The sequence below is a fragment of the Anarrhichthys ocellatus genome, unplaced genomic scaffold, assembly GCF_004355925.1.
Source record: "Anarrhichthys ocellatus isolate YVR2014 unplaced genomic scaffold, GSC_Weel_1.0 scaffold81, whole genome shotgun sequence".
Lineage (NCBI taxonomy): Eukaryota > Metazoa > Chordata > Actinopteri > Perciformes > Anarhichadidae > Anarrhichthys > Anarrhichthys ocellatus.
In genome coordinates, this window is record NW_022280111.1 from 1,598,043 (window position 1) to 1,612,044 (window position 14,002).

The following is a 14,002-nucleotide window of genomic DNA, read 5'->3' on the forward strand; positions in this document are numbered from 1 at the left end:
GAAAAAAAATATTCATATGAATATGAATATAATCAAGGACTCAGCAGCTTTGTTCTCTTAACCTCACTACTTCATTTTTCTGTTCTGGATTATGCTGCAATCTATATGGGTGTGTCAGTCCTGTTAACCCCCTCTCTCTATTTTGAATGTTGACAGTCAACCTTATCACTGTCATTTTTATGTGATAACTGCATGGACCTCCCTAAAACTACAGAGGAAGATTCATGTGACCTTTTTCATCTTTGAACCCCTCCTTGGTAAACTCCCTGTGAGGCGAGAGATGTTGCAGTTTCACACATAGCTAACGGCTACTACAACAAACCTTTAACAAACTGCGACTATCTTGACTTGCATAATTATCTTTTAAGGTGTCAAACATAATATCATATGTTTAATCCATGGCTCAATTCAATCGGTAACACAAAAATATTTGCCTCTTGCATGGACTAAGTAGCCTACATATTTTTTGCGAAATAAAGTCTCAGGCGGGAGAGCGCAATGAATTTTGAATTTATTACCTTTGAAAAATGCCCTCAAAGAATTCAAACAGATTTATTTTGGATATAGTTTTATGAAGATTATAACAGTTTTCATTATTCAAGCTCTATGCCTGTCAGGTCCTATGTTAATGTGCTACAGTATTTGAATGGTGTAAATGCTTAATGTGGCTAGGATATGTTTACACTGACATTTTGACCAGCTGCCTCTTATTAAAGAGATAATGTGCATATCTAGAGAATTCTCTGGAACCTTCCGATGGAGTAAATGTTACATACAATTGTTTGAGTTTCAGCATCATTTTAAAAGTAGCCTACTTTCAATGAGGAATACAGCAGGGAGGGTGAAATTGCTACACCCTTCTACTCCACTCTATTTCCACCCACTAGTTCCACATTTATTTCCACTCTTCACTGCAACTACTGTATCGTTCTCGTTCCTGCAGCGCATCCCAGGATGACAGCCCCCCCCCCTCGCTTTGCTGGCACGCCCGCTTGGTATGGTCCGCTCCTCCCCTCTCCTACGTCTCACCAATGGTACTTTCTATTGGGAGAAGGTCAAATGATTCCGCATGTCTGCCCGTGTGTGTACATTCCCGAGATGGTGCACGCCTGATGAAGAAACACCCCTGATACCTGAATCGCGTGTCCGAAAATGTTTGCGACCGTCTGAAGCGGCTCCTTCGCCTCGTGTCACCTTCTGAAAGTAAGTACCGGAGTGCAGCGACGCGTTATTATTGGTCCCGAAACGACTCACCCCGGCTTATATTTTGGTACTGCCGGAGAAGTCGTACATGCCTTTATAAAGGTTTAATGTTTGCAAAGTGTTGTTTCCGTGCAGCTGGCGGAGCTCGCGAGCCCCGGATGGTTTAAAAATAGTTCCGTTAGGATGTTGCTTCTTGCGATGCTTTCAGGCGGTGCAAGTGAAATTCAGGTGAACGGGTCACTGTAATTGTTCCCGAACGCGGCTTTGGGTGCTGTTTGTGTCGTTTAATTAAAGTTCTACTACTACTACCAAGAGGCAGCTTGTGCACCGTTTATGTTTAGCATCGCCGGTAACGTGTGTGTAACGGTCTCCTCTCTAGAAAATGGACAAGGATCTTGGTAAAAGTAGGTAGGGGACTACCTACGGGAGTATTATAGGAACATTTAGAGGAGCTGGAGGAGAAAGAAAGGAGCATTAAGTGCAATAAGGTCAGATCACTATGGACTTTTTTTAGATTATTATAGGGATAATAGAAAAGCATGAGAATGCTACACATGCATACACCATCAATTCAATAATGCCATATCTACTCAGATGTGTCTGTATAAAATAACTATTTCCTGTTAAAGTGAGGTAATAATGCAGAGTGTTTACCTCCTTTACTCTACTGTGAATACCATCTGAGGTCAGTGTTAATGTGGGAGTCTGGTGGAAAGTTCACTCAGCAACTACAAAGCTCTTAGGAAGGGAGACTTAATGAAGTGAGTCAATCCAAAACTCCCCTGCCCCCCCCCCTGCAGAGAAGCATGTAGCTAAGCATATTACCACATTGCATAATGCAATAAGGTATAGCCCCATGAGCTGCCTCCAGGGCCTGTATATTGTCCGCGCTCCTTAATCTCTTATTATACATCCTAATAAAACATGTCCGCTCAGAGCGGGGTCAGCGTGTTCAGGTAAAGCAGCCGTGTTACTGTCCAGAGACATGCTATGCTCTGCTGATGCTCTGCAGATGCTCTCTGTAGTTTTGTTCAAGGCCGGCGAGATGTTCATGGTCGCGTTCAAAGCAAAGTGAGATGCAGGAGTCGGGTTATTAGGTGTCTCATATGACTTGTTGTTGGGATCACCGTGGCTTGTGTTTTTCTTGGTGGTCCATATTAGTGGGAAGACATAGGCTTTCTTCTTGATCTGTTAATTTCAACCTTTTCCTGTTATATATTCAGATGGCTTGTTTTTTCCAACTAAAAGTCCTAACCCCAAATATATTTAGTATATTGTCATTGGGGCTGGGACAATATAGGCTCTTATTGTGGATAAATGAACCTTCATTTATGCAGCGGGCCTTTATGATTAACTTATTTCAAATTTGTGTCCCATCTGTGACGCATGATATCGTGAATCGCAAATATTTTGGCCAGGATTATGGTGGTGACATGAAATGTTCATATCGTTCAATGCTTAACTATTACACGGTATGTCGAAAAGAAGCTAATCTTTACCACTTAGAAGCTGGTAGTAATTGCTTCAAAAGTGACGCAAACAATGAATCGTTGGTGCTGCGTAGTTTTCCTTCACTCGTCCAATCAAATAGTTATCTCTTAACTCTATTATTTGAAATGCTGAGCAGTTTCCCTAACCATCTTGTAGTCATCAAATCAAACTTTCGGACAAATCTTATATAATTAAAAAAAATTCACCTGTTGAGAACCTGTCATTTTGGAGAAAAGGAGCACCATCACCTCTGTTACTAGTACAAAGCATGGCAGTGACACACACACACACACGCACACACACACACACCTTGAATGATGACTCTCATGATGAAATTATGCACGGCCCTGCTGGCTTTGATTAATCCTTCACCCTGCTGTCGTCGGGCACTGCTTGCTGTTACCAATTGATTACCGCGTTGAGATTCGCGTAGATGAAACTGAACTATATTCACTTAGCAGAAATGATTATATACATGGCATTTAATAAAAAAAATAAAAATAAAAAAAAAGAAACAAATTCAATTGGTTCTATCAAAACTTTCAAGTATATCAAACTGTGCTTTCATGCTTTTGATGCTTTGTAAGCCCGAGCTGTGAGGGACGAGGCTCGATGTTTATCAAGTTGGCCTCGACGAAATGCGTTATCTCTCCGATTAATCTGTGAAAGGATCTAAAGTCATGTGGTGTTTTAACAGCTGCGACTATCTCATCTGTCTCTGCAACCTCATTAATGTGCGCGTGCATCGCTGTGAACGTTGACTGAATTGCCAACATCACATCTGACTTTTTGCCAGGGAGAATGTTTCCTGAAAACACGCGTCGTGGGTGTTAAGCTGCCGCCGTTCTAGAACTGAGGTGTTTCCTACGACGACATCAAGTACAATCTGCTGTTACATTGAGCTGATTCTTTGTGACCTCCATTGATATGAAGGTCAATTGGTGGTTTCGTATCAACCTGAGCGGTTCCATGCAAATATAAATGGTTGGAGACGGACCCCTTTTGTAACCAGCTGATACTAATCTGTGTTCAAACTGAAACTCTACCAGGAGTTGTTGCAATGAAAAATAATTTTAAAAAAAACCATTTGAGGCTGAATGATGCTGGGCAGAGCCACGCGAGACTGTTAATCTTAAATAATAAAATTCCTAAAAGAGGGTTTGTCTGCAACCAAAACCACCTTCCCTCTGATCATGGGCCAGAGTTTTGACTCTGTTCAGCACTTTGTTCAGGCTGCATAAGAACCCTGTAGTTGCTCAGTCTCCTAATGTGCTATTTCACTGGCCAAAAAAAAAAAAGTCAACTTCCCTTGATTCGTTAAATGTATCAAAATGGGCCACAGCACACTTGCCAAACTACTTGCGTATGGCGGACTCAGCAGCTTGATGCAGGGTTTGTATGCTCATGAAAAACCTGGAGAAGTCATGGAATTAAAAGAAATAGCAATCTCCAGGCCTGGAGAAGTTTTGGAAAAATAAATAAATCCATAAGGGAGCTGTATAATACAATACATAAGTTTGACTGAGAAAAATCTGTATTGGTTAAACAATCATTTTTGGGCAGATGATGAAATGTTGTTCTCTACGAGGGGAAACGTCAGACTCAGACCGGAGTTGCAGCTTGTACTTTTTGACGAGCTGTAAATGCATGCAATGCCAGGAAATTTTGGTTAATGATGTCTTAACATGGACCGTATAAGGCCTGGCTTGAGAAAGAACAGGTGAACTGTGTAGTAAAATATTCCCAACATGGGAGAGGCAGTGCTAACTAGCAATGCTAAATCAGATAAGCACCAGGCGGCTGCTGCTGCTGCACAACTCAACCCATCACCGGCTTTTTCACCCCGGTGTCAAACGTGACACCCGCTGCCAAGGGAGCACTGCCGTCTCCAGAAACAAAGCCCTAACAGCGGAGGTAACGTTACTGCAGGCGCTAAAGGTGGCTAATTCTCACTACTCCCACAAGCCGGCCTTGAAGAAGTCAGCAGTGGCGGGAAACACAGTTGCTCTCAGCAGCGACTTTGGCAGGTGCCGTATATAAATGAAATCTCAGAGGTTATCTTTAATTATCTCTAAAGAATTTCATGTGAAAATGCCCGTTACAATTTCCCAGAGTCCAAAGCGAGGTCATGAAAAGTCTTGACGATGAGAACGAGTAGTGCAATGAATGTCCTCCGATCTTGGCGAGCAGCTGCATGTGATTTTCAATTCAGTCCTGGTGCCAGCAATTAAACTGCTAGATGAGGGAATTTTATCCGGTTTCATTTTAGCCTTTTGCGAGCCCTAGTTTTTCCATAGAATGTGGCGATGTTTCATTTTTTGGAATAATAAAGATGTGTGGTGTTCCAAAAGCATTGATGGATGGAGGGAGAGAGACAACCGGAGGAAGGGAGGGAAGGGGAGTGTCCTGACTCCACAAGAAAGTAATGAGATAATGACAAGGGCGGTGACACAGCGATTTGTTGCCGTCTGTTGTGATGCGATTTCTGGAATCCAGCCTGAAAACTAATTTTGAAGCTTCCAAGAAATACGTTCTCCCATTACGTTGCTTTACGGGGTTCATATCGACCTGAGACGTTTGCAAAGATGCCCCAGAGATCCGGTGCCACGTAAATGCTCCATGTGTGGTGTGTGCTTTGCTACGAATGACTTATGTTTACATGTAGGGCCGATGATTTTACTTTGTCTCAAAAAGAAAACTGTGATCACGCAGCTAGACTGCAGGCCGCAAAGCAGCCCCCCCCGTAGCCCTCATTCTTCTCGGTATAAATACCCCGAGGAATGATTTTGTTCCACACCTCTCTCTCTCTCTCCCTCTCTGTGTAAGTCTCATCTCTTTTGTCCGGCTCCCTCCCTGTTATCCCGCCATCTAATGATGATAATCTCAAAAGAGACTTGAGGAGGATAAACGCCCTCAGCAGTCGTCTTAGAAAGAGAACAAGTGAACAATGGTGGAGGACGGGCAGTTGTGGGATGTAGCTTGCACGGTAGAGGGGCGGGCTTGGTCCGGGTCCATAACAGCTTTACCTACGTACAGTAACCAGCGCTATGACTGGTTGGAGGATTACGTAGGATTTGCCATGCTAAGCCACAGGGACCCAACCCCCCCCCCCCCCCCCCCCCCCCCCCCCCCCCCCCCCCCCTCGTCATCCTCCTTTCTTGAGCATAGCAACAAACCGTCCTCTTCTGTCTCCTCGGGCCCATGATGCAGCTTGGGGCCGGCCATGGAACCCAAATCACTGATGATATGGATGCATAAAGGATGGCGGAGGCCTTCCTTTGGGTGTAGACATTTCACGAAGTGATTTAAAACCCGTTCCCCTCGACTCGGTGGCGTGAGAGTAATGGATCCGTGCTCATTTTCTTCTGTTCCGCCGCTTTTTTTACCGCCCCCTTGCACAGGCAGTCGTTTTCTGATGAATCGGCACAATTTTACTTTTAAGTCCAAACTTATCCAAATGGCTGTCGGGATAAATTAAGGGCATGTTCCCAGTGCAATTCCACCCCCTTTGCGAAACGGAGTGATTACGTGACAGCCAGATAACACGCATCACAGAACCCACGCCACGTAACCTGACGGGAAGATGGCGACGCTGTCAGTGAACTAAAATCAGATTTGGCCCCCGTCACTTAAGGTGAGCGACCATCGCCGTTGGTTCCACTTTGGGACACGGCCTGAAAGCTAATTGAATCAAAGCAAGGGGGGTGGGGGTAATTTTTGACTGATACTCCATGGGCGTTTGTCTCTGTCAGCCTAATATCACACGGTGAAGTGACTCAGCAGTTCCCAACCCTGACTCTGTGCATGTCTTTAACTCAAACTGACAGTGTTCTAGCTCCCGTACATACCTTGCCATGAGCTACTCTGCTTGAAAGCTGAGGTTTTTGCTTTTTTTCCTTTCTTTCCCACCATTGTCATCATCATGTGCAGCCTCCATGCACATAGAAACCTCAGGAACACTCGCAGACAGAAATAGATCAACCCAGGAAGGCAGAGGTTTATTTTGAGTTAACAGTGAGCTGTGAAGAAGAGATTGTCAGTAGTTTTCTTGGCATAATGTGATCTCGCAGGGCCGTGTAGTTCCTCACTGGAATGGTGTTATACTGTAGAAGCAAGCGCGAGCAGAGAATCATTCCCTTGGTGTGAGGAATGACTTTTGTTGCCAGGCCCTCATGTCAATAGCTCTTTTAAGTGGTTAATTTTTTTTTCCATCGACCAGTTGGTTGACTGTGCCTCCTCTTGGAGCTACAGAACGACATATTTTTACGTAATGTGCAGGAGATGGCATTTTCCCATGTGGGCATGAAAGTTGAAGGAATTGAGGAAAATGTTCGGCGAGGGACCTTTCTAGGAATGTGCTTCTTTCGGCACTGTAGCTTGCAGCGTTAATCTTATTAAAGAAGGGGTCACGAGGGCCGATTTTCTAGTTGCTCATTTCAGGATCTTGTAGCATTACTTGTTTGTTTAACTTATTACCTTGTATATTAAGTATTCAAATTGAGAGATCTCGATGGCCGATCGATCCGAGTACCCTCACTGGGAACCGGCTCAGGTGACATCATATAGTTGTATCGTCATCCCAGCATAACACCACAGACCTCTTGGGTTACAATCTCCCCCCTATACAGCCATCACCAATCATTATCATGTGACCAGTGTTCCACAGATTTATCATGGGATTACACCTGAGCCAGTTTCATTTTTGCTCGAAAGCTCTGTAAAAGCTAGTGAACCTTGATTATTATGTCGAAAGATGAGATGTTTATGACTCAAATTATAGGTTTGCAGAGCCACGGTTTGTCTCGGAATAGTTTGAAATTTTGCTACATTTGCTTTCTTGCCAAGAGTTTGCTGAGAAGACCACTCTCATGTCTGTACTATAAATATGAAGCTAGAGCCAGCAGCAGCAACAACAAACAATCCGCCTGCCTAGGTAGAAGTATTTACGGCACGTAGCTCTCTGTAAAACCATAAATAGTTTACATTTAGTTTTTTACAGCAAATGAGACGCAATGTCTTGATTGGCCAGCTTTTAAAGGTGTTGGTAGGTGGATTTTGCCCATTTCCAGTCTTTTTGCTAGGCTAAGCTAACAGTGTTCTGGTTCTAGCTTCACTCAAAACGTTTTGTACTGCCATAGACTGCCTGCTGACGCCTCACTCACTACTCTTAACCGGCCCTGGCCAGAAGTACCGTGTACTTCAATGGGGAAAACCGTTTCCCCGCTTTTATTTTTTTGGAAGGTGCATTTGGCTATCGGCTAACGGCTAACGGAACCACACATGGAGCTGATTGCATCTCTGCCACTCTGCTGCCTGAGAGACGGTTATTCCGTGCATCAACCTCATGTTTCCACGTGTTTTGTCTGGAAAAATAGACTTAAAGCCTAAATAAAAGCTCCATTTGAATTGAGCTGTCTCGTCTTACCAGCTCAATTCAAAATGTACCAACAGGGTAATCTTGAGCCCATCTCTCCATCATATCAGCCGGGGGGCGACTGTGGCTAAGTGGATAGCAGGGCCGTCCCTCAATCAGAGGGTCGGCGGTTTGATCCCCAGCTCCGGCTCTGCTAGTTGCATGTCGATGTGTCCTTGAGCAAGACACTTAACCCCAAAATTGCTCCCGTAGCTGTGCCTACAGTGTACAAATGTGATAGAATCTGAATTGTAAGTCGCTTTGGAAAAAAGCGTCTGCTAAATGACTGTACTGTAATGTAATGTAATATCACATGGTGTCTATGAATAACTTTATGGCTAATTTCTGAAGCCATTAGTGTTACAGTGAGCTCACTTTACATGCACGCTTTTCCTTTTTTTTTCGTGCCTTGTTATCTTGTATTTAAATTCATTATGGGACTGGGTACAAAATGTTTAATAAAACATATTAAATGAACTCAGCCAGCGTGAACTCATATTCTGTTTAGTGCAAATGGTAATTTAAGAAGTCTTCCATATTTTATCCTCATTGCAGTGAAATTCCCATAAGCATAGATAGTATTACCCAAAGCCGCCTGTCTATAAAAGATATAGCTGTTATGATTCAGCCTACAATGAGCCTCCTGCTGCTCTGTTAGATGGTGGAATATGAGGAAGTAAACTGGAGAACTCATTTAGTTTCTTTCGACCCTTAAACTCATTAGTTATTATCTTACTTTTATATTTAGTCATATTTCAAGCTTTTCTGTCTAAATCAACCCAGTAACTAAATGGAAAGAAATTGTCAAAGTCCAACGTACATCTATTGTCAGTCTTAGGTCTAAATAAAACATCCTGAAGATGGTGTCGGATGCCGAATTCAAACAAGATGATTCCATTATCTCTTTAACTGACAAGTGGCTGGCAACATTTACATTGAGATGTTTTATTTGCAGGGGCAACGCTCCCATCCAGGGCAACCCAAACATCACACAATGACACTACCGACCGCGAGCATGTTGCCCAGTTCCTCCGGGAGACGTTGATAAGATGCCCCGAGCAGATAGCGACTGCGCATCGCAACCATTAGCCCCAATGAGTCGGAAAAAATGACAGAAGGGTTGTTTATTCGTCGCCCAGTAATTGACTGAGCATTTCCATCATGGCGTTTCCTGCCAGGCTAATGTGACTACCCCTATTAGTTCAGGAGATGTGCCGCAATCAGGCTCCTCGTGCGCCGCGAGATGTGGACAAGGAAAGGAATGGGGGAGAAAGGAGAGACGAGGGAGGCAGGGAGAGATGTAAACAATGGTGAGGTGCAGACAATGGGATGACCAGGGGACGGGAGTGGAGAACAGACAGGAAGATGAGTCATATCACTGCAGTGAAGCGGGCCCCTGATTGAAATGCTATTTAATACTCACCAAATGCTCATAATTTCAAAGCGAGCGTTGGTTTCTCTTCACTGAATGTTTTGCATCTTTGTGTTTATAATACAAGGAGACATTTTCTGTATTAAAGCTGCACAAGACATTGTTACACACTGAGAAATCTTGTCCAGTTGCACATCAGTGAACTCAATACAGTCGACATACCCAACAATTGGAAATTGATTTGGACAACAATAGGATATTGCCTTCACTATCTCAGCAGATGAAGTAGCCAGAGTTCATTTTTTTCCTGCTCTTTCTTTGAATGTTTCCGAGGCGTGTTGGAAGAGAAAACGGCCGTGCCTTGCTTTAAAATGCTCCAGCTATACTTACTGTGTTACACGGCTGCTGTTGTTTTCCTGCCTCTGTCAGTCTTCAGGGCAGTTACTGATTTAGCTGCATGCTGGGCCAGCTAATCCTGCCTCTGATCAATACTCCACTTCTCCTGCTAACACCCTGGATTCCATCCAGGAACCAGCACAGCTGATATCTTTATTTACCGTGCCCCTTTTTCGTCATTCATAAACCCAGCTTCAGGGAGGGTTGAAATTCACATCTGAAACGGGGAAAATTTGAGAGCAGAATCTCCTCCATTTGCCTCGGCTGGATTAGCAGTTGGTCGTGTTAACGGTGCACTGGGTACATGCTTAGATCATCTTTGTTTTACTGTGAAATAGCTCAGTCAGCCCTGAACTCGAGGCTGCGCGTGTCAAAGCGAACACATCACCCCCGCGTCATTGTCGTTTTTATTTACGCTCAGCAAAAGTGCACGCCAGAGCACCGGCGACACCTGCTATCCCTCTGTCTGTCTGAGGGACTCTCCTCAATCCATTACATGCTCGGATGCTGATGGTGTTTGTCAGGATGCTCTGCACGTGCAGAGACAATTAAGCTGAAACCCAAGGCTGGCTTAATGAAGCTCAGCAGGGAGAACATCCTCAAATGAAGTTCTTTCCCATAGAGATGGAAGTAGACATGGTCCCTTCATGTCAGGAGGATCCACATGGCTCCACTGATGTTGTGGTGTAGGTTTATGCATTGGTGAAACGGATAAACCCGTACAAATATGCTGACATGGAATGTAACCTTTTTGGAGACGTTATGATTGATTGACAGTTGTATCTTTGTGCTACATATTCCGTTTTAGATTTAAGTGCTCTTTAAGTCCCATGCAGATCCAACCTGACCCACCACATGTTTGGTACATGAAACTATCTCAGAAGCCGACGATGGAAACTGTTGATTGGATGAACTATCTGTCAATCAAACTCTTGCCAAAAGTTAGAAAAGCCTTCAGTCCCGTTGTCTGTCCTTCTTTCGATGAAGCGATATTCTCTGATATTACTGATGCTGTTGCAGCAGCTTCGCTAACTTCTTTAAAGAATCAATCTGCCGTGCAAGGTGAATGCAGATCTGCCTTGTCTCTATGTAATCGAGTAGTGCAGGGATGACGTGTTTTTGTAGGCCAACCTAATTAATGAGAGCTTTGAGATCACATTGTTGGTGCAAATTTGGGATCCAGCCACGTAGGTTTAAGCAAAGCACAGGCTCTGTGACTGTCAACGAAGTTGCCACATGAAAGAGTCATGTTGATTCAATATCTGCATACTTGCAAACAAATCAAGCGCCATCTCATGGCGACACCATTTCATGAGCTCCACCTTTAGAAGACAAATGGAACGTGAACACTTGTGGGTGTCTGCCAGAAAAACGAGGAAGAAAAGAACATCCAAATGTGATGTCACATGACTTATGAGACATTAGTCACTTAATTTCATGTGGTACAACTATGCAGCACTCTCTTTGTTAGATTCCACTTGCTTTTTGTTTTACTGTATATGGCTTAAATAAGAAACGTACTGGTTCACTTTAAGCCCGCTGGCAGGTGAAGTTGGCCTCGTATAATCCCAAATAATGTCTAAATGTATTTTCAGTTTTGGTCCTGGTTCAGTATAGAGCCTAGAAAGCTGGAAGGTTTGTTATTATTTTTTCCCGAGTGGAGCGCTGGGTTTGGTAAAGCACTCTCTGCGTAATCACTTTAAAGCCCTGGAACACTGTGACGAATGGGTGGATGAGTCACATTTTAACAGCAATGGAAGTGGAAATTATGCGACTCTTTGAAAATCTTTCTCTGTACTTTCTGGGCTCTGAATTTTCCCTCAGATTAGATAAACAGTTCTGTTTAATGAAATTAAATATTTTCGAATAATTGGCTGTCAGTGTGCATGTACCTGCAGCCCTTTGGCGAGGTATTTCTCATCTCTTTAACGTCCCCTTGCTGCCGTTATGGTATGAAATGTTTCAGATATAAGAATACATAAATAACAGAACCTGTTTAAATGTGATGTGCTTCTTTAAAGTTGAACAATTTTCCAAACTGATATATCTCAACTACTAGCCTATTGTATGGAATATGAAATGTGCTGGTATTCATGGTCCCCAGAGGATGAATCCTCATGACCTTTCCTCTAGCGCCACCAGGAGGCTGACATTCGTGGGTTTAAAGTCCAACTGAACTGGTCGCATTTAGTCAGCCCCTTTTTGCATAATGTCAGTGTTTTTTGGTTGTAGTTATTTTCTCATGTGTGAAACAAACTTTGGCAGACAGCAATAGCATTGTCATGAAGGAAGGAGCACAGTGGCACCCAAACTGACCAAATTGACATGTGCATGTTCGTTTACATGCTGTTCAATGTGCTGCTGCTGACCAGCTAACTGGCTACCTAGCCTGCAAACAGACGTTAGCGGTACACTTTTCATGTCCAATTTTTTTAAATTCCTCCAATTTATGACCAAATACCTGCAAATGAATGCCATTTCCATCAACTTTGTCTTTTACTGGTTGTCTAATTAACAAATGTTAGCTTGCTAACAGGCTAATTTGGCTATCATGCCAAACTATATCTGCTAAACATTAGCATGTTAACTTTGACACCGGAAGCCTGTTGGCTTTGGATGGCGTTAGCATATAGCAATGGCTAATTTATAACTGCAAAGCTAGCAGTAGGAGGAACCGACTTGTGTGTGAACACAGATGGAATAAAGGGAGGTTTTTCTGTTCTCCTCAACATTGCATGAATGCAGCATTAGAACAGCCTCTGAGCTGCTAGCTGTATAGTTTGATAAAATAGGTTTGTTTGAGCGGTGAAGCCACCGTTGATGCAGTGTGAAACTGGTGACAAACAGCTTTTACCCTTATCTGAGATGTGTGCATGTCTGGCTTCTAACAGTGAGACTACTTAACACTTAATCCAGCTAATTGCGTTATCGAAAGCAATGCAGCGTCGGAACAATTAATCTGAACTGCAGGCTATGTTTAAAATCTTTTTTTTGTCTGTAAAACTCTATAATTTGGATATGAAGACATACTTTTTTTTTCATAATACATTTTTTGTGGCCGCTTGCAGTCTGTGAGTCACGGATGCCACAAAGTTGGCTGCCTTAGATTACTTACAGAAGCGAGTACATCCGCGGTTTCCATGTCACCTGAATGAATTATCAGATGTTTCCAGTGTCTCACTACTTTGTTAACCTTTACTCATGCTTATTCAGCTCTGCTCCCTGCCAGCAGTGTGCGGAGGTGAGAGGAAACACACTCCAGGTGTTTATAAATGTGTGTGTGTGTTCGTGTGTTCGTGTGTGTGGCGTCTGACTGATGGAGGGGGGTGGGGGGGAGAAGGTAGATGAGGCTGAGCTGGCCGCTTTAATCACCCCGTTCTCCTTTCCCTCCTTCCCTCTGGCCCTCCGCTCATCTCATTACAGACTGGAGAGGGTGAAGAGTGAGGCCTGCATAGACCTCAGCATTAATTATTGAACCCTGTCTTCTTTTACTCCAGCTCCTCCTCCGCAGTCTCTGATAACCTTAACTCCCAGCCATTATGCAACGTGGTAGGTATAGCGCTGACATCCAGAGAGAGAGAGAGAGAGAGAGAGAGAGAGAGAGAGAGAGAGAGAGACCCACGTCGGGGATTTAACCATTCAGAGGCCGCGCCGCACGTGACATGTTTGCCAACACAAGCAGAGTTCTCCTTCTTTTTACTTGGGTTTTAATTATGCCTCGTCGCTCCGGTGCTAATTAATTCCACTCTGGTTTAAATCGGTGTTGTTGTGGCGAAGAAGAGGCAAACGATTATTAAAGCTGACATTTGACTCCATGCGTTGTCTTTTGTCGTGTCGGCCGAGTTCCTTCCCTCCTGCCATGCCCGCTCAATTTGAACCGCTCAGTTGGAGGCCGGCAAATGGAGGTTGATGAGATCAGCGTGGCCAAGGCATTCAGACAACTTGAGGGCGACCTGACTGATGCTGAAAATCTAACCGTTATCTCTTTCTGTCCCCGTCCCTGTCCTTCTGCTGTGTGTGTGTGTGTGTTCGTCTGTGTGTGTGTGTGTTCGTCTGTGTGTGTGTGTGTTCGTCTGTGTGTGTGTGTGTGTGTGTGTGTGTTCGTCTGTGTGTGTGTGTGTGTGTGT

General features: G+C 43.9%; 1 long non-coding RNA gene across 1 annotated transcript in view; it reads left to right on the plus strand.

Annotated features, from left to right (window-relative positions):
- Window positions 1–1,019: 1,019 nt before the first annotated feature.
- Window positions 1,020–14,002, plus strand: part of LOC116398291 (uncharacterized) — a 22,596-nt gene continuing 9,613 nt past the window's right edge. The window contains exon 1 of the long non-coding RNA XR_004213747.1: window positions 1,020–1,203. This is a non-coding gene — a long non-coding RNA (uncharacterized LOC116398291). The remainder of the gene's footprint in view (window positions 1,204–14,002) is intronic.